The 18,984-nt window shown below is 37.6% G+C and overlaps 1 non-coding gene across 1 annotated transcript; it reads left to right on the forward strand.

Moving 5' to 3' along the window:
* The first annotated feature begins 1,690 nt into the window (after positions 1-1,690).
* LOC129629372 (U6 spliceosomal RNA) lies at positions 1,691-1,797 on the forward strand. The gene has a single exon (XR_008703204.1). It is a non-coding gene; the product is annotated as a U6 spliceosomal RNA (small nuclear RNA).
* The last annotated feature ends 17,187 nt before the right edge of the window (positions 1,798-18,984 follow it).

An 18,984-nucleotide genomic window follows, 5' to 3' on the forward strand; every position in this document is an offset into this window, starting at 1 on the left:
AAGTAGAAAATTTATTTTATGAATGCAATAATTTATTCCTTTCCTATTCCTTATACCTCATCTGAACATGAGAAAAGAATTCTTAATTATCACAAATTTTCTTCCTCACCCTTTTAAGGAATAAGCCTTCTTAACCAGCCACAGTTACCAATGAAAGTAATTTCAAATTTCCAATATAATGTAAATAAAATTTTGATGATGCTGTGTTAATCTCCATCGAGTCATTTATCACAAAGTCATTTATCATATATCATTTTCAGATATTTGTATGGAGGTAAAGGTCCATCTAGTCAAGGCTATGGTTTTTCCTGTGGTCATGTATGCATGTGAGAATTGGACTGTGAAGAAGGCTGAGCACCGAAGAATTGATGCTTTTGAACTGTGGTGTTGGAGAAGACTCTTGAGAGTGCCTTGGACTGCAAGGAGATCCAACCAGTCCATTCTGAAGGAGATCAGCCCTGGGATTTCTTTAGAAGGAATGATGCTAAAGCTGAAACTCCGGTACTTTGGCCACCTCATGTGAAGAGTTGACTCATTGGAAAAGACTCTGATGCTGGGAGGGATTGGGGGCAGGAGGAGAAGGGGACAACAGAGGATGAGATGGCTGGATGGCATCACTGACGCGATGGGCATGAGTCTGAGTGAACTCCGGGAGTTGGTGATGGACAGGGAGGCCTGGAGTGCTGTGATTCATGGGGTCGCAAAGAGTCGGACAGGACTGAGCGACTGAACTGAACTGAACTGAAGAAATCAAAAACCAAATATTACATGTCTAGTGAAAAGTAGGTCTTCTCACTATCCATCAAAATTAAACCCTAATAGTTATAACAAAAGAGTATGTTCTTAGATGGTCTAAGAACATAGATTGACCAGATTCTATGGTAAAGAACTGAATCAGGCAGTAGGCTAGGATTAATTCAGGTACTGAGACCAGAATAACATGGTGGTGGTGGTCAATGCAAAGTTCCAAGAATTGATTGTGTTATTGTAGAGTGAAAAGAAGCAGAAAATCTAGCTAGATTATCAAGGAGGCAGAATGTTATATGTAGTTAGGCCCAGTAGTTCTCCTAGGGAGTTAAGGTGCAAACAAGTTATAGAACTTGCAAATAGCTTTTTGGTTTGTTAATTTCGGATTTATACCTGAATAGTTATTCTGTTGGTTAGCTCATTTTTGACTTAATAATTCTCTATGTACTTACCTTGAGGGCTTAAAAGTTATTATCTTTTATTTAACAAAATAAGATATTAAGCCTTAGGAAAATTGAATTCCACAAGGCCAGATCATTATAGATCTCAGATCAGAATCATGGTTCTTGGATCAATTTTCTTTTCATGATATTGATCCTGATTTCCTCCAGTATTTATGGGATTTTGATGTTTCCTAATTTTACGTCTCAATGATGAATGGTAAAAATAAAGCAAGCTATTTAAATATGCGTTCCTTAGTTTCCCAACAAACAACAAGGTAGATATGCAGGGTGCAAGAGATATAAGTTTCAAAGAAATTGAAAATTACAACAATATTCCCAATTATATAATAAATGAGTCTCTATGTTCCCTTCAGTGATTCTCATATAGATAAAAAGTTTGGAGTGTGTGTCTATGCAGGTGGAGATTTGTGCTGCTTCTGCTGTATGGGAATATAGATGGGATTCACTTTAAGCAATTCAATATATGAAAATGAAGTTTAGTGCTCTCTTCGGCAGCACATATACTAAAATTGGAACGATACAGAGAAGATTAGCATGGCCCCTGCACAAGGATGACACGCAAATTCGTGAAGAGTTCCATATTTTTACTAACGCATATATATAGAATTTAGAAAGATGGTAACAATAACCCTGTGTATGAGACAGCAAAAGAGACACTGATGCATAGAACAGTCTTATGGACTCTGTTGGAGAGGGAGAGGATGGGAAGATTTGGGAGAATGGCATTGAAACATGTACAATATCATGTATGAAACGAGTCACCAGTCCAGGTTCGATGCGTGATACTGGATGCTTGGGGCTGGTGCACTGGGATGACCCAGAGGGATGGTGTGGGGAGAGAGGAGGGAGGAGGGTTCAGGATGGGGAGCACATGTATACCTGTGGCGTATTCTTTTTGATATTTGGCAAAACTAATACAATTATGTAAAGTTTAAAAATAAAATAAAATTAAAAAAAAAAAAAAGAAAAGAAATTCATAGTTACCAAAGGGGAAAGCAAAGGTAGGGAAAGGATAAATTAGGAGGTTGGGATTAACATATACACACTACTATATTTAAAATAGATAACAAGGACCTATAGCATAGGGAACTCTACTCAATATTCTGTAATAACCTGTATGTGAAAATAACCTGTATGTGAAAAGAACCTGAAAAAAGAATAGATGCATGTATAACTGAATCACTTTGCTGTGCAGCAGAAACTAACACAACATTGTAAATCAACTATACTCTAATATAAAATAAAAATGAAGTTAAAAAAGAAAATAAATAAATAAATAAAATGAGCCCTGGTGCCAGATGCCCAGGACAGAAGAAGGCTAAGATGCAGTTTGTGTCCTATGAACTTGGGGTTCACATGTGGACACAGCCCAGCCAGTCCAGCCCAAAAGTGGTGGCAGGGTTCAAGTCCACATAGAGCAGCGGCCTCTAAGTGAGATGGTCCCTTCTTGTGGTGGGAACAGGAGCGCGCTGGGAGTGGAATGTGAAGATCCCAGGCCCTTGGTTCGAGGTTCAGCCTGCTCCTGTAAAGGTTCCCAGTCTCAAGTCACACCCACATCTGTTCATCCGGATCTACTCCTGCTCGGAGATTACCTGGGAATTATGTCAACCTTGAGTCCCCCATTTGGGTTTCATAGAAAACAGTGACTCTCAAACTTTGGCAAATATAATAATTATCCTGGGAGAGTGCTAAAAATCATTTTTGAAGTCTGAATTTCACCCTCAAGAGATTCTAATTCAGAAGTTCTTGGAAACTGGAGCTTTCAAGGAGGGTGACCAATCCTCTTGATTTGCTCTGAAATATGAGACTTTGGTTTTGAAACAGGATGATCCCAGGAAATCTGTGACAAGTCACCCTAGCTGGGGCAGGTACTGTTGGCCTCTGCCCAATAACATTTTTTTCTTCCTTTTGCTCAGGCAGTAACCTGCTCCAGGAAGGTAAGCCTCCAACAGCCACCAGCCCCCAGCCCCAGGTAAGGGGCCTGTTCCACTTCCTGTTAGAAATGCTTTATTTCAGGTGGACCTGTGACCCACTGTACACCAATGAGTTGTAAAAGAAAGAGTTATGGAAAGAGACATCTAAAAGAGACAAACAGGGACTGGGGGAGACAGCTGCCCTGTCTGCCTTTGTCAAAGCTGTATGAGGACATGATGTCTGGAACTGTGGCAGCCATTCAGCAATCATGAGGCCACAAACCTAAGGATGAAAATTCAGCTATGGAAGAGCAATTACATAAGAGGAGCTTCCATTTCTTGTAACATCACTGAATCACATCGCCAGACTCAAATTTGAGTTTTTTATCTGACTCCAAAGTCAGTACCTGACTTTGAGTACCTGACTCCAGTCTAATTGGTATGTTATTAAATGTTTTTCTTGCTCAAAATAAATAAATAAATAAATAAATAATTAAAAATTAAAAAAAAAAAGAAAATAAAGTTTATATAAACTAGTAAATTAAGGAGTGTTTCTTCAATACCTAGTAACTCTCCTTGTGACTGGCAAGTATCTTCCACCTGAATGAATTAACTTGTTACATGTGTGAGAATCTCTAAGAAGTTTAAATATTTAATTATGACTCATGCACATTATAGAACTACAACACTCTTATTTATTTTTAAGCTGATGTTCACCTGTATGGTTCTGATTCTGGTGATCAAGGCAAAGAAAACTAGGGAAGTATGGGCATTTTAAGAAATTTTTCTGCTATATCAGAATAAATATATATAAAATATTTAAAAATTAGAATTAATAACAACATATGTGAATATCTGCAGCTAATGAAGATTTGAATGAATTATTTTCTGGTCTGGTTTATAATATGAGGCTGTGAATTCTCAAATTTCAGCCCATCTATATTATAGTACAGGCTTCCAAAGTGGCTCAGTAGTAAAGAACACACTCGCCAGGGCAGGAGACACAGGTTCAATCCCTGGGTTGGGAAGATCCCCTGGAGAAGGAAATGGCAATGCGCTTCAGTATTCCTGCTTGGGAAATCCCACGGACAGAGGAGCCTGGCAGGCTATAGTCCATGCAGTCTCAAAGAGTGGGGCACAACTTAGCAACTATACAACAGCAGCAGAATATTATGGTACAGCCTTCAGGAAATTCTCATTCATAATGGGAATATTTGCCTATAGGCATAAAATTCACTTAAAATTAAGGAATGAGGCTAGCTTATGGTTAAAAATTAAAAAAAATAAATGACTACTAATGCTAAGCCTATATTTGGCAAGCTTTGTTTATAATACATGACATAGCTCTCTGTGCAATTCTTTTACTTTTGATTTTTTTTTTTTTTTTAAGATTTCACCACTGTTAAGTCTATGAAAAAGGGCAACTATTATTTTTTTTTCACTTTGATAGATTTAAAAAATGGGGCATGAAGTCTTTGACTGACTTATCTCCCACTCTAAAATCTTAAAAAAATTCCCTCCAGTGTATTTGTGTTCACAAAGATGATTTATGTACTCAACTCATTAAAGTATTTTAAAAAGATCCTCAGCAAGGTGAACATTAGACAAGGAAATTAATTCAATGCTGAGAATATAAACAGAATACTGCAATCATAAAAAATAATAGAAATCAGCTCTTTCTTATCCAACATAAACTCCTTTCAAAAAATTAACCAGCTTCTGTAATTACATTTTTATTGTGTTTTTTATTTATACCATATTCCTCTGGTAAGTAAGCTTGTAATTGCAGACAGCTCTACTTTATGTATTTAAATTAAAGTCAAATGGAGTCAAACTCTCAGAATTTTTTCTTTTGTCTCATAAATAAATAAAGGAAAAAAACAATAATCTGGTTCTTGAGAAAACATTCAAATGTTTGATTAACATATTTCAACACAGTGAGTAAAAGAAAAAGAAAACAAACAAACAAACAAAAGATCCTTTGTGTGTGACCATACTGGGTGCTTATTAAATCTATTACATTGTACCCCAAAGCAATCTTATTAAATATATATATATATATATATATATATATATATACACACACACACACACCTTTTTGAAGACTTTTAACTTTGCTAGTATCAGAATTTCCAATACAGTGAGATTCAGAACAATAAGGTTCTAACTAACTCTCAGATGTGAAATGCCCAAAAGTAGAGGTAATATCAGATTCAAAATTAGGTCCAATAGCACAAAAGCATCAACAAGGGTGGAGTCTATCCTCCCCTCTTTTTTGAACTCCAACTATGTGGTTAACATCATGCTAAGACAGGTCTCCTTTAGTAGGGAACACCATTGATGACAACTCCTAGTGCTACAAAATCTTTGTTTTTTCAGAGAAAGGAATGTTTTCTTTGTCTCAGTATTACAAGTGTTCTTAAATTTATTCTCTTCAGATTGGTGAAGAGTTATAGTTTTACTCCTGACTCCATCATTTTGACCACAAGGACTAAATGTCACCAAAGGCCCACAGTAGGGTGTTTGGTGAATGAGTGAAAGTGAAAGCCGCTCAGTTGTGTCCAAATCTTTGCAAACCTGTGGGCACTCTCCAGGCCAGAATACTGGAGTGGGTAGCCTTTCCCTTCTCCAGGGGATCTTCCCAAACCAGGGATTGAACCCAGGTCTCCCTCACTGCAGGTGGATTCTTTACCAACTGAGCCATTAGGGAAGCCCAGTAGTTACCCTAACAAAATTGGGGTGTTATTAGATGACAATAGTTATAAAGCAGAAGCAACATTGTTAGATAAGATATGTTCACTAGTATGTTATTTCTCTTTAATAAATGAGGAAACAAGATTTCAAGATTTTAAGCAATTTAGTGCTTCAGTTCTGTTCAGTTCAGTTCAATTCAGTCACTCAGTCGTGTACGACTCTTTGTGACCCCATGAATCGCAGCATGCCAGGCCTCCCTGTACATCACCAACTCCCGGAGTACACCCAGACTCACATCTATCGAGTCAGTGATGCCATCCAACCACATCATCCTCTGTCGTCCCCTTCTCCTCCTGCCCCCAATCCCTCCCAGCATCAGAGTCTTTTCCAATGTGTCAACTCTTCGTATGAGGTGGCCAAAGTACAGGGGTTTCAGCTTTAGCATCATTCCTTCCAATGAAATGCCAGGGCTGATCTCCTTTAGAATGGACTAGTTGGATCTCCTTGCAGTCCAAGGGACTCTCAAGCCTCTCAAGAGGCTTCTCCAACACTACAGTTCAAAATCATCAATTCTTTGGCACTCAGCCTTCTTCACAGTCCAACTCTCACATCCATACATGACCACTGGAAAAACCATAGCCTTGACTAGATGGACCTTTGTTGGCAAAATAATGTCTCTGCTTTTGAATATGCTATCTAGGTTGGTCATAACTTTACTTCCAAGGAGTAAGCGTCTTTTAATTTCATGGCTGCAATCACCATCTGCAGTGATTTTGGAGACCCCAAAAATAAAGTCTGACACTGTTTCCACTGTTTCCCCATCTATTTCCCATGAAGTGATAGGACCAGAGGCCATGATCTTCAATTTCTCAATGTTGAGTTTTAAGCCAACTTTTTCACTCTCCTCTTTCACCTTCATCAAGATGCTTTTTAGTTCCTCTTCACTTTCTGCCATAAGGGTGGTGTCATCTGCATATCTGAGGTTATTGATATTTCTCCTGGCAATCTTGATTCCAGCTTGTCCTTCTTCCAGCCCAGCGTTTCTCATGATGTACTCTGCATATAAGTTAAATAAGCAGGGTGACAATATACAGCCTTGTCGTACTCCCTTTCCTATTTGGAACCAGTCTGTTGTTCCATGTCCAGTTCTAACTGTTGCTTCCTGACATGCATAAAAATTTCTCAAGAGGCAGGTCTAGTGGTCTGGTATTCCCAATCTCTTTCAGAATTTTCCACATTTTATTGTGATCCACACAGTCAAAGGCTTTGGATTAGTCAATAAAGAAGAAATAGATGTTTTTCTCGAACTCTCTTGCTTTTTCCATGATCCAACGGATGTTGGCTATTTGGTCCCTGGTTCCTCTGTCTTTTCTAAAACCAGCTTGAATATCAGGAAGTTCACGGTTCACATATTGCTGAAGCCTGGCTTGGAGAATTTTGAGCATTACTTTACTAGAGTGTGAGATGAGTGCAATTGTGCGGTAGTTTGAGCATTCTTCAGCATTGCCTTTCTTTGGGATTGGAATGAAAACTGACCTTTTCCAGTCCTGTGGCCACTGCTGAGTTTTCCAAATTTGCTGGCATATTGAGTGCAGCACTTTCACAGCATCATCTTTCAAGATTTGAAAGAGCTCAACTGGAATTCCATCACCTCCACTAGCTTTGTTTGTAGTGATGCTTTCTAAGGCCCACTTGACTTCACATTCCAGGATGTCTGGCTCTAGGTGAATGATCACACCATCGTGATTATCAGGGTTGTGAGGTCTTTTTTGTACAGTTCTTCTGTGTATTCTTGCCACCTCTTCTTAATATCTTCTGCTTCTGTTAGGTCCATACCATTTCAGTCCTTTATCGAGCCCATCTTTGCATGAAATGTTCCCTTGGTATCTCTAATTTTCTTGAAGAGATCTCTAGTCTTTCCCATTCTGTTGTTTTCCTCTATTTCTTTGCATTGGTCGCTGAGGAAGACTTTCTTATCTCTTCTTGCTATTCTTTAGAGAGGAGATACCCCTTGACCAAAGTAAGGAGCAGCTGCTGCACTTTGCTGGAGCAGCCATGAAGAGATATCCCACGCCCAAGATAACAGAAACCCAAGTAAGATGGTAGGTGTTGCAAGAGGGCATCAGAGGGCAGACACACTGTAACCATACTCACAGGAAACTAGTCAATCTAATCACACTAGGACCACAGCCTTGTCTAACTCTGTGAAACTAAGCCATGCCCGTGGGGCAACCCAAGATGGGCGGGTCATGGTGGAGAGATCTGACAGAATGTGGTCTACTGGAGAAGGGAATGGCAAACCACTTCAGTATTCTTGCCTTGCGAACCCCATGAACAATATGAAAAGGCAAAATGATAGGATACTGAAAGAGAAACTCCCCAGGTCGGTAGGTGCCCAATATGCTACTGGAGATCAGTGGAGAAATAACTCCAGAAAGAATGAAGGGATGGAGCCAAAGCAAAAACAATACCCAGCTGTGGATGTGACTGGTGATAGAAGCAAGGTCCGACGCTGTAAAGAGCAATATTTTGCATAGGAACCTGGTATGTCAGGTCCATGAATCAAGGCAAATTGGAAGTGGTCAAACAGGAGATGGCAAGAGTGAATGTTGACATTCTAGGAATCAGCGAACTGAAATGGACTGGAATGGGTGAATTTAACTCAGATGACCATTATATCTAGCACTGTGGACAGGAATCCCTCAGAAGAAATGGAGTAGCCATCATGGTCAACAAAAGAGTCCGAAATGCAGTACTTGGATGCAATCTCAAAAATGACAGAATGATCTCTGTTTGTTTCCAAGGCAAACCATTCAATATCACAGTAATCCAAGTCTATGCCCCAACCAGTAACACTGAAGAAGCTGAAGTTGAACGGTTCTATGAAGACCTACAAGACCTTTTAGAACTAACACCCAAAAAAGATGTCCTTTTCAATTACAGGGGACTGGAATGCAAAAGTAGGAAGTCAAGAAACACCTGGAGTAACAGGCAAATTTGGCCTTGGAATATGGAATGAAGCAGGGCAAAGACTAATCGAGTTTTGCCTAGAAAATGCACTGGTCATAGTAAACACCCTCTTCCAACAACCCAAGAGAAGACTCTACACATGGACATCACCAGATGATCAACACCGATATCAGACTGATTATGTTCTTTGCAGCCAAAGATGGAGATGCTCTATACAGTCAGCAAAAACAAGACCAGGAGCTGACTGTGGCTCAGACCATGAACTCCTTATTGCCAAATTCAGACTGAAATGATGAAAGTAAGGAAAACCACTAGACCATTCAGGTATGACCTAAATCAAATCCCTTATGATTAGACAGTGGAAGTGAGAAATAGATTTAAGGGCCTAGATCTGATAGATAGAGTGACTGATGAACTATGGAATGAGGTTTGTGACATTGTAGAGGAGACAGGGATCAAGACCATCCCCATGGAAAAGAAATGCAAAAGAGCGAAATGGCTGTCTGGGGAGGCCTTACAAATAGCTGTGAAAAGAAGAGAAGTGAAAAGCAAAGGAGAAAAGGAAAGATATAAGCAACAACCCTAAAGGGAGCTAAATATGGTTATCCCTTCAGCTGTCTTCTCTCTTATTATTAATTGCTGAGGAGAAGGAGAGCTAATTGTTTCTAGTTTGAATTTGATGTACTCCTATCTAATTTGCAATTAAAGAGTTTTTTTTGAAACTCAATGAATCTTCTTCCCTTTAATCTATCTCTGTTACATCATTGTGCATTAGCATACACACAAAATGTTACATTTTCAATCGATTGTCTGACATAACAAGCACTAATCATTTGTGATCTCATTTCTCTGAAAGTTGCTGTGTTTCTGTACTGCCATTTTACTAATGTGGAAAAATATGACTTTATTCTGTTGACTGCTAGTTAATCCTTATAATTATATCATCTACCAAGCATATTCAAATCAGATGTGAAAAACATTGGCTAAGAAGTAAGAAACATCTTTATCTGTAGAAATGCCTTACCATCTTAAAAGGCCTTCAACTGAAATATCACTTTGAGATAAGTGGTAGACTTGGCAACTATTATTTTCAAATTAAAAAATATTTAAAGGAAAAGATTAATTTGCATGTGCTTTTGTACACTGTTTCAATGAAATATTGCAAAGTACTGAGAAAAAAATATTTTTGATAAGAAGAAATAGCTATGATATTTTAAATAAAACCACACAGTTCTAGATAGTTATGTAAGTAATTTTCTTTTACCCTCACAAAAACACCTTGAGGATGATTTTTTAAATTTTTATTTTATGAACAAATAAAGAGACTCGTATCATTTAAACAATTTACCTAATGTTCTGAACTAAGATGTCCAAGTCAGAATTCAAAGTAAATCTTTTTTGATGCACATTTTGGTATCTTCTGGAAACCTTTGGAATTCCACTGTTTGCAACTGCTTAATTCTAATTTCTGTCTTCATAGGAACTTCCCTTTGTTTCTCTGTGTCTCAAATTTACAGTTCTTTGCTTTTATAAGCACAACAAGTATTGCATTCAAAGCCTACCCTAAATCTAGGATTACTTCATCTCAAGAGCCTTAACTTAATTACATCTGCAAGAAACCTATTTCCAAATATGATCACATTGACAGGTACCAGCTTTAGGGTTTGTGTTTGTTTTGAGGCCACAATTCAGCCTCCTAAATAAGTATCAACTGACTGGTTCAAATTTAGGAGAAGAATACAACAAAAATGTATATTGTCACCCTGCTTATTAAACTTCTATGCAAAGTACATCATGTGAAGTACCAGCCTGGATGACTCACAGGCTGGAATCAAGATTATTGGGAGAAGTATCAACAATCTCAGATATGCAATTGATACCACTCTAATGGCGGAAAGTGAAGAGGAACTAAAGAACCTCTTGATGAGGGCAAAAGAGGAGAGTGAAGAAGCTGGTTTAAAACTCAACATTCAAAAAGCTAAACTTATGGCATCCAGTCCCATCACTTCATGGCAAACAGAAGGGGAAAAATTGGAAACAGTAAAAAATTTTATTTTCTTGGGTTCAAAATCAGTGCAGATGGTGTCTGCTGCCATGAAATTAAAAGATGGTTACTCCTTGGAAGAGAAGCTATGACAAACCTAGACAGCATATTAAAAAGCAGAGACATTACTTTGTCCACAAAGCACCATATAGTCAAAGTTATGGTTTTTCCATTAAAAATCTACGAATGTGAAAGTTGGACCATAAAGAAGAAGTGAGTGCCAAAGAATTGATGCTTTCAAAGTGTGGTATTAGAGAAGACTCTTGAGAGTCCTTTGGACAGCAAGGACATCAAACCAATTGATCCTAAAGGGAATCGACCCTGAAAATTCATTGGCAGGACTGCTGAGAAGCTGAAGCTCCAATACTTTCACCATCTGATACAAAGAGTCAACTCATTAGAAAATATCTTGATACTGGGAAAGACTGAAGGCAAAAGGAGAAGAGGGCAGCAGAGGATGAGACGGTTAGATGGCATCATTGACTTAATGGACATGAATTTGAGCAAACTCTGAGAAATAGTGGAGGACAGATAAGCCAGGCATGCTGCAGTCCATGGGGCTGCAGAGTCAGGGATGAATTTGTGACTAAGCAACAACATATATGTTTTATATTTTATGTTGACAATAACACGAGTGTAAATGCATCACCAGTTCTAGAAAGACAGACAGAATTCAAGTAATTTACAAAAAATTTGTTGTATTATGAGTCTGTCTATAAAATGATTCTTTCCATATAAGAGGCTGCAAATATCAGAGAGACAGTATGTAAAGGGACTGCATCAAAAGAGGAAAACAAGATATTTATTGGGTTTATTATGTCTTCTATTTCAATGACCTGTCATTGAGATCATAGTTAAATGTCAAAAAGCAGATAGAAATAAGCCAAACTGAATACTGAAGAAATAACTTATTTTTGTTTTTCTTTTGACATTGCCTACAAAATGCAAAGAGATACATGCAGGGCCACAAACTTTGCGTTTAATGAACAAAATGTTCATTCTACTGAATGGCGTGTTTTTTTAATGAGAAGAGTGAATGTGCTGTGTTATTTTCAAAGCATAATTCAAAACCTCTTAGACAGTTATTTCCAATATTGTATATTGTCACCTCACCTTTCTCCCATCGTTTTTTATGTTTAGGTTCAGCCATGCATAACTAACATTTATTAAGGGGAGAAGTGTGTACCAGCTATGCATCTGGTTTAAGAGAACATGACTACTATGCCTGAAAAGTAAGGTGAATATCAGAAAAGAGAAATATATTGATTGTTGAAAAAAAGTTGTTTCCTACAATAACTTCAAAGTTTTACTTGAACATATTTATTTTGATATATTCTGTGACTGAGATAATCATTCAGTTCTTTGGCTTTTGACCAGTAGCTTTCAGAATCCTGTTGAAGTCTGTGTCACACAGCATCATACCTGGTTAACAAACTTATGTCACAAGTAACTGAATATATATTTACATATGGGAGAAGCACAGATGATTGAAAGTTTTAAAAAATGGATTGGTAAATAAAAACGATGAAAGGGCTATTCCTTAATTTGAAGAAATGAAAAAGAGACCATTTGACTCTATCAAATAGAAAAATTAGTTATTATACCAGGGACTGAAATTAATCTATGAAGATATGAGTTACTAATAATTGTTTAATAACAGAATAAGAGGAAAGCTTTATGAAACAATTTATGAGAAGATTGATTAAGGATTGATATTCATGTGAATAAGACACTTGGTCAAGGATCAGAGATTGAAAGGCCTTGATAGAAGATGAATGACTTTCAAAATGAGAGCAAATTGGTCAGTTCTGGACAAGACAGTGTGTCTAGGATGACGAGTGGGTTATCTGAGGATTGATACAGGAATTTAAATTCAACTCCTTTAAATTCTTTCAAATTCAACCTTAGTGATTTTTAGAAGCCACTAAACCATATTAACCATGCACAGAAGTGTGGTTATTATCCAATACTAACTCTTCTTCTTCCTCAGTCACATTGATCACTTCTGTTCCCTAGACCTGATTTGTGAGGCCTTGTAATTAATTCAGCAATTACTCATTAAGTATCAACTATGTGTGTGGAGAATTCAAGGTGTTGTGAGGCTGTAAAGATGAACAAGATACAAAGCCATTTCTATGAGTATTTTAATTTATTTAGAGAAGTAAAGAAATATGCAAAAATAATAATACAATATGCTGCTAAGTCGCTTCAGTCGTATCCAACTCTGTGCGACCCCATAGATGGCAGCCCACCAGGCCCCACCGTCCCTGGGATTCTCCAGGCAAGAACACTGGAGTGTATTGCCATTTCCTCCTCCAATGCATGAAAGTGAAATGTGAAAGTGAAGTCACCCAGTCGTGTCCGACTCTAAGCGACCCCATGGACTGCAGCCTACCAGGCTCCTCCATCCATGGGATTTTCCAGGCAAGAGTACTGGAGTGGGTTGCCATTGCCTTCTCTGAATACAATATAGAGAATAACAAATATCATAAGCACAGAAAACAATAGAAAGGGATTATTTTCCATTCTTAGAGAACAAAATGAATGTTTTCATGAAGATTTAGACTTTTTAGCAAGGCTTACAATGATAAAACAGATTGGATTAAGACATATAAAAAAGACTAGGGATGGGTTTTCCTAGCAGAAAGCATAATGCAGGCAAATGCACAGGACAAGAAAATGAAAGGTATGTAAGAGAAACAATGAATTGGTTGGAATATTCTAACCAGCTCTGGAAGAGACTAATAAGCAATAGGTCTACTAAGGCAGATTGTTGTTCAGTCACTCAGTCATGTCTGATTCCTTGCAACTCCATGGACTGCAGCATGCCAGGCTTCCTTGTTCTCCACTGTTTCCACGAGTTTGCTCAAATTCATGTCCATTGAGTCAGTGATGTCATCCAACCATCTTACTCTCTGTTGCCCGCTTCTCCTCCTGCCCACAATCTTTCCCAGCATCAAGGTCTTTTCCAGCTGGTTGGTTCTCAGCATCAGGTGGCCAAAGTATTGAAGCTTCAGCTTTAGCATCATTCCTTCCAATGAATATTCAGGGTTGATTTCCTTTAGGATTGTTTGATTTGATTGGAGGACCTTAAATATATTAATTTAAGCAATTTTCACTTTTTATATAAATATTAAGGACTTAGTGATGGATTCCAAAATCACTGTACATGGTAATTGTAGCCATGAAATTAAAAAATTCTTACTCCTTGGAAGGAAAGTTATGACCAACCTAGACAGCATATTCAAAAGCAGAGACGTTACTTTGTCAACAAAGGTCCATCTAGTCAAGGCAATGGTTTTTCTAGTGGTCATGTATGGATGTGACAGTTGGACTATAAAAAAAGCTGAGTACTGAAGAATTGATGCTTTTGAACTTTGGTGTTGGAGAAGACTCTTAAGAGTCCCTTGGACTGCAAGGAGATCCAACCAGTCCATTCTAAAGGAGATCAATCCTGGGTTTTCAGTGGAAGGACTGATGTTGAAGCTGAAACTCCAATATTTTGGCCACATGATGCAAAAAGCTTACTCATTTGAAAAGACCCTGATGCTGGGAAAGATTGAGGGCAGGAGGAGAAGGGGACGACAGAGGATAAGATGGTTGGATGGCATCACCGACTCAATGGACATGGGTTTGGGTGGACTCCAGGAGTTGGTGATGGGCAGGGAGGCCTGGTGTGCTACAGTTCATGGGGTCGCAAAGAGTCAGACACAACTGAGCGACTGAACTGAACTGAACTGAGTGATGGATTCAGAGAAGTGGATTTAATGATCAGAAAAGGATTTTAGGACGTTCGTTTCTGTAACCATCCACTTATATGTACTGATTATTCTTTTCTGCCTTTTATAATATTTTTACCCTGTATCACTCAGAATCAAATATATATATATGTATGTATGTATATATATATATATATTATTTATGTGGTGTAAACCATCATTGCTTAAGAGATATATGAAAGAATTAACAACTGACCCAAACAAAGAGGGACTTTCCACTAAAAGGCATCCCCAAATATGTGTTTATCCAAGTGTTTATAATCAGGGTCCTTATTTGTATTCAAGGTTGAGGTCAGGAGTGGTAGTTCATCAGTGTACAAAACTGCAAAACATTTAGTATCTGAGGTTTGAAGAACTATATATACCCTTAGTCATCGCCCTCTACCAGTCATTGTGACAACGAAAAAAATGGCCATTTGCATTTCTATTTCCATTCACATGGGAGTGTGTAGCATGAGGCAGAACATCCTTTGAGAACCATGGGTTTGACCATATAGCAATTACACTTCATGTGTGTAAGTAAAGTGTCTAATGAACATCTCAGATTATATTTGTTAGGTTTCTTCATTAACACTGCAGTGAAAGAATTCTTTTTTGAATAGATTTAGAAATCCAGATCTTATTTATCTATTTTGGATTTTAGTGATGAACATTAGTGCAATCTAGACCCACTGGTAAAACATTATAAAGGCATCATTTTAGCCTCATATAATTCCTTATTTCTGACACTTTCTGATACATCCTTTTTTGTTTAATGTCTAAATAAGCAGTTGTCAGTTTTCAAAAGTGAAAAAAGTGAAAGTGAGGTCGCTCAGTCATGTCTGAATCTTTGCAACCCCTTGGACTGTAGCTCACCAGCCTCTTCCATCCATGGAATTTTCTAGGCGAGAGTACTGGAGTGGGTTGCCATTTCCTTCTCCAGGTGATCATCCCGACCCAGGGATCGAACCCTGGTCTCCCACATTGCAGGTAGAGGCTTTACCATCTGAGCCACCAGGGAATCCCCAGTTTTCAAAAGTGCTGATCAAATGCATGAGGGGATCTGCTGATGGATGTTTCCAGAAGGAAAAAAGGAGCTCTGAGTGTAAGAAGAAGACTTCCCCCTGAGTGTAGGAAGAGTCCAGTGTCACTGGAATCTCATTCAGTGTGTGTCTGTCTTGTCTGTTCTGCTTTCTTGCACTCATTCTTTCTCTTTTTATTCTCTCCGTGTTCCATGGATTTATCTCCATACAGTTTACTCCTTCCTAACCATTCTCAACAACAGTGTTTGAAGGACACTGACAAGAATATGAAATAAGTGGCGACCATATATCATTTGACACCTGTCTACCTTCTCTGCATTTTCAATCTAATCATAAAACTGCACTTTTTTTCTTACTGATAGAATTTTGGAAATTCTAGCCAGTCACTCTAATCTACTTTCTTACCTGACTTATGTATTGTTTTTGTCTGTATCTTGTTCACAGAATGGAAACACAACAGCTGCAAGATGCGCAGTTCTGGTGGCATTTCTCTTCCTTACATACCTAAGTAACTGCAATTATATTTGCATATCATTCTCTCACCCTCATACATTAAACATATATATCAAACACTTGACTATAAGAGGTGTTTACAAAATATGCGGGTGTATTATTCCAAGTGGCTAGTATTCTGCTAATCATACCTCTCTTGTAAGCACTGCCATTGGGAGCAAATAAGTATTTGGATGACACATGTGCATGTTAGTCAGATGAAGGTGTGATTGTATTTCGCCTGCCAAGAGAAAAAGAAAACATATTTAAAAATAAAACTGTAGCTATCTCACAAGATTCAAAAGAAAGGAACAACTTAACAAAATATCAAGGGGAGCAATGAGGAGTGAATATAAGTAGACAGTATAGTTTACATACTTGCTCTGTAAAAGGGATTGTGTAAGATGCTGCAAATATTTCTCATTTCTTTCTCAAACAGGCTGGGAGACACTTATCAGTAATTTTCACAAACACTGTCCCTCTATTTCAATAGAGGTGGATTGAGACAGATTAATTTGGGTCATTTGCCTGAGGACACATAATGCATCATTGAGATGAATTCACTTCCATCTCAAAGCCCTGGCTGTCTTTACAACATTTCCTCTCTAGGAGAGGCCACAGGTAATCTTGGATCTGTCTCCATCTCAGCCCGCTGCTCTACATATCCTCAATCTACTTATTTGAGGGATCTTTGCAAGAAATCATTCATTACTAAAAAATCAGATAGAAAAGTATTAATTTACATTCTTGGTTTCTTTCTGTATAGGCCACATCTTCTACCAAATAGAAATGCTATTTTCCTTGTGATCAAAGTCAAGTAGAGATTATATTTGGAGTCACATGAAAAGCACACATTTATTCATTTTTTGTTTTGTTGAAGTATGTGTAAAAGTCGCTCAGTTGTGTCTGACTCTTTGTGATCCCATGGACTGTCTATGGAATTCCAGGCCAGAATACTGCAATGGGTAGCCTTTCCCTTCTCCAGGGGATGTTCCCAAACTAGGGATTGAACCCAGGTCTCCCACATTGCAGGTGGATTCTTTACCAGATGAGCCACAAGGGGAGCCCTTTGTTGAAGTATAGTTGGTTTTCAATATTATATTGGTTTTAGGTGTATGACCTAGTGATTCAATTTTACTCCATTTAAAGTTATTAGAAAATAATGACTATACTTTCCAGTTCTGTACAATATGTCCTCAATGCTTATTTATTTTATTCATAGTAGTTCATATCTCCTGGTCCTCTATCCCTATATTGACCCTTCCCTCCTTCTTCTCCCCATTGGTAACCACTAGTTTGTTCTCTATATATGTGAGTTTGTTTCTGTTTTGTTATATGCATTTGTTTGAAAAGAAATGCATTTAAATCAGGTCTTTATCTCTTACAAACTATATGATCTTGGTCCATTTACTAAATGCCTGTGAATGTGTTTTGTTTACATATACTGAATGATGGGTTGATGGTACCTATTGAAGTGTTCTTCAGAAGATAAGCTGTAATAACACATAGACACTCCATGCTCAATCCCTACACTCAGTTGGCATATGATTTAATCTTTTTCTTATCGCTCTGAGTTCAATTAATATATATCTGCCCCAATGTGAATCCCAAAGTGAAAGAAGAAACCCATCATCATCCCCTAGACCTGTACACTTAATTCATACAACTAGAGGATGCTGATGGATTTCTTTGACGGTAGAATTAAGGTGATAAATAACTGGAGCGATATCATGCAGAAAAGTATGAGTTGCTTTTCAGAACATTCCATTAAAACCAAAGAGCTGAGTTTAATTGTCAGATTGAAATTCTCATCAACCACCATTTACTAAATTCAAAGGTAGAAGTTTTCATGTGCAAAACAAGTTGTTGTGTATTTGTGAGTGTGGTTATTTTTAGGACAGTGTATGTTGATGGGTTTCAGGTTTACTTGTTATTCCTGAGACTGTATAAGTATGTGATGGCAATGTTCATAAATTAACTGATGATGCAATCATTTTAATAGCAACATGCTTCACTACAAATAAATACAATTCAGAGAAAATTTTTCATGTATATTCCCCAAGGAACTAAAAAAAAAAATTCTGTGAAGCAAGATATTACTATGGGAGGTTTATATTGCCTGCACTGTGTTTTGGCAAAGCTTTGGGATATAATCAGTAAATAGGCTGGCTGTAAATTTGCTTCACTGGTTAATTAAATCCAAGAGTTTGTAAGGAAAACCATCATATTATGTTGAATTTCATTTCTTAAAACATGTCGATTTTACAGAATTTGTTAACAAGTTCTGAAAGGGTAGTTGCATGCATTGGCAAAACTTGCTTGGTCTCTTTTAAATCCAAGACTGGTGTTCTGTTTTAATTTCAATTTTCAAGTTTGGAAGGAATATATATATACGTGTGTGTGTATACACACACACATATCTATATCTATATATATCTTTGCTTTTTTGTTGTTTTGTCTTGCAAAAGAGAATAAATGAAAACATCCCCTCTATATAATCTCTTAGCATAAAATCATAAACAAAAATGTCTTTTCGAAAATTCTTCAGAAAAACAAATATGACATTAGCATTTGTAGAACACCATTTATACATAGGAGATTATATTAGGAGCTCTGTAAATAATCAGTGTATTCTGCTAAAGCCCCTCAATATGGAGATAAATCCCACTCCCCAACCATGCCACTGCCCTATTAGACAGTTAATGAAACTAAAGTTGAGAGAGAACAAGTGACTTAATCAAGGGTGACTCATATTGGCAACTAGCATTGGTCATGTTAAAATTTGAATTCAATTCCTTTGAGACTGAAGGAAGATTTTTTTTTTTTTTATTCCACTGCTACCTTCCCTAAAGTGCCTTA

Source organism: Bubalus kerabau, chromosome 15, assembly GCF_029407905.1.
Source record: "Bubalus kerabau isolate K-KA32 ecotype Philippines breed swamp buffalo chromosome 15, PCC_UOA_SB_1v2, whole genome shotgun sequence".
Lineage (NCBI taxonomy): Eukaryota > Metazoa > Chordata > Mammalia > Artiodactyla > Bovidae > Bubalus > Bubalus kerabau.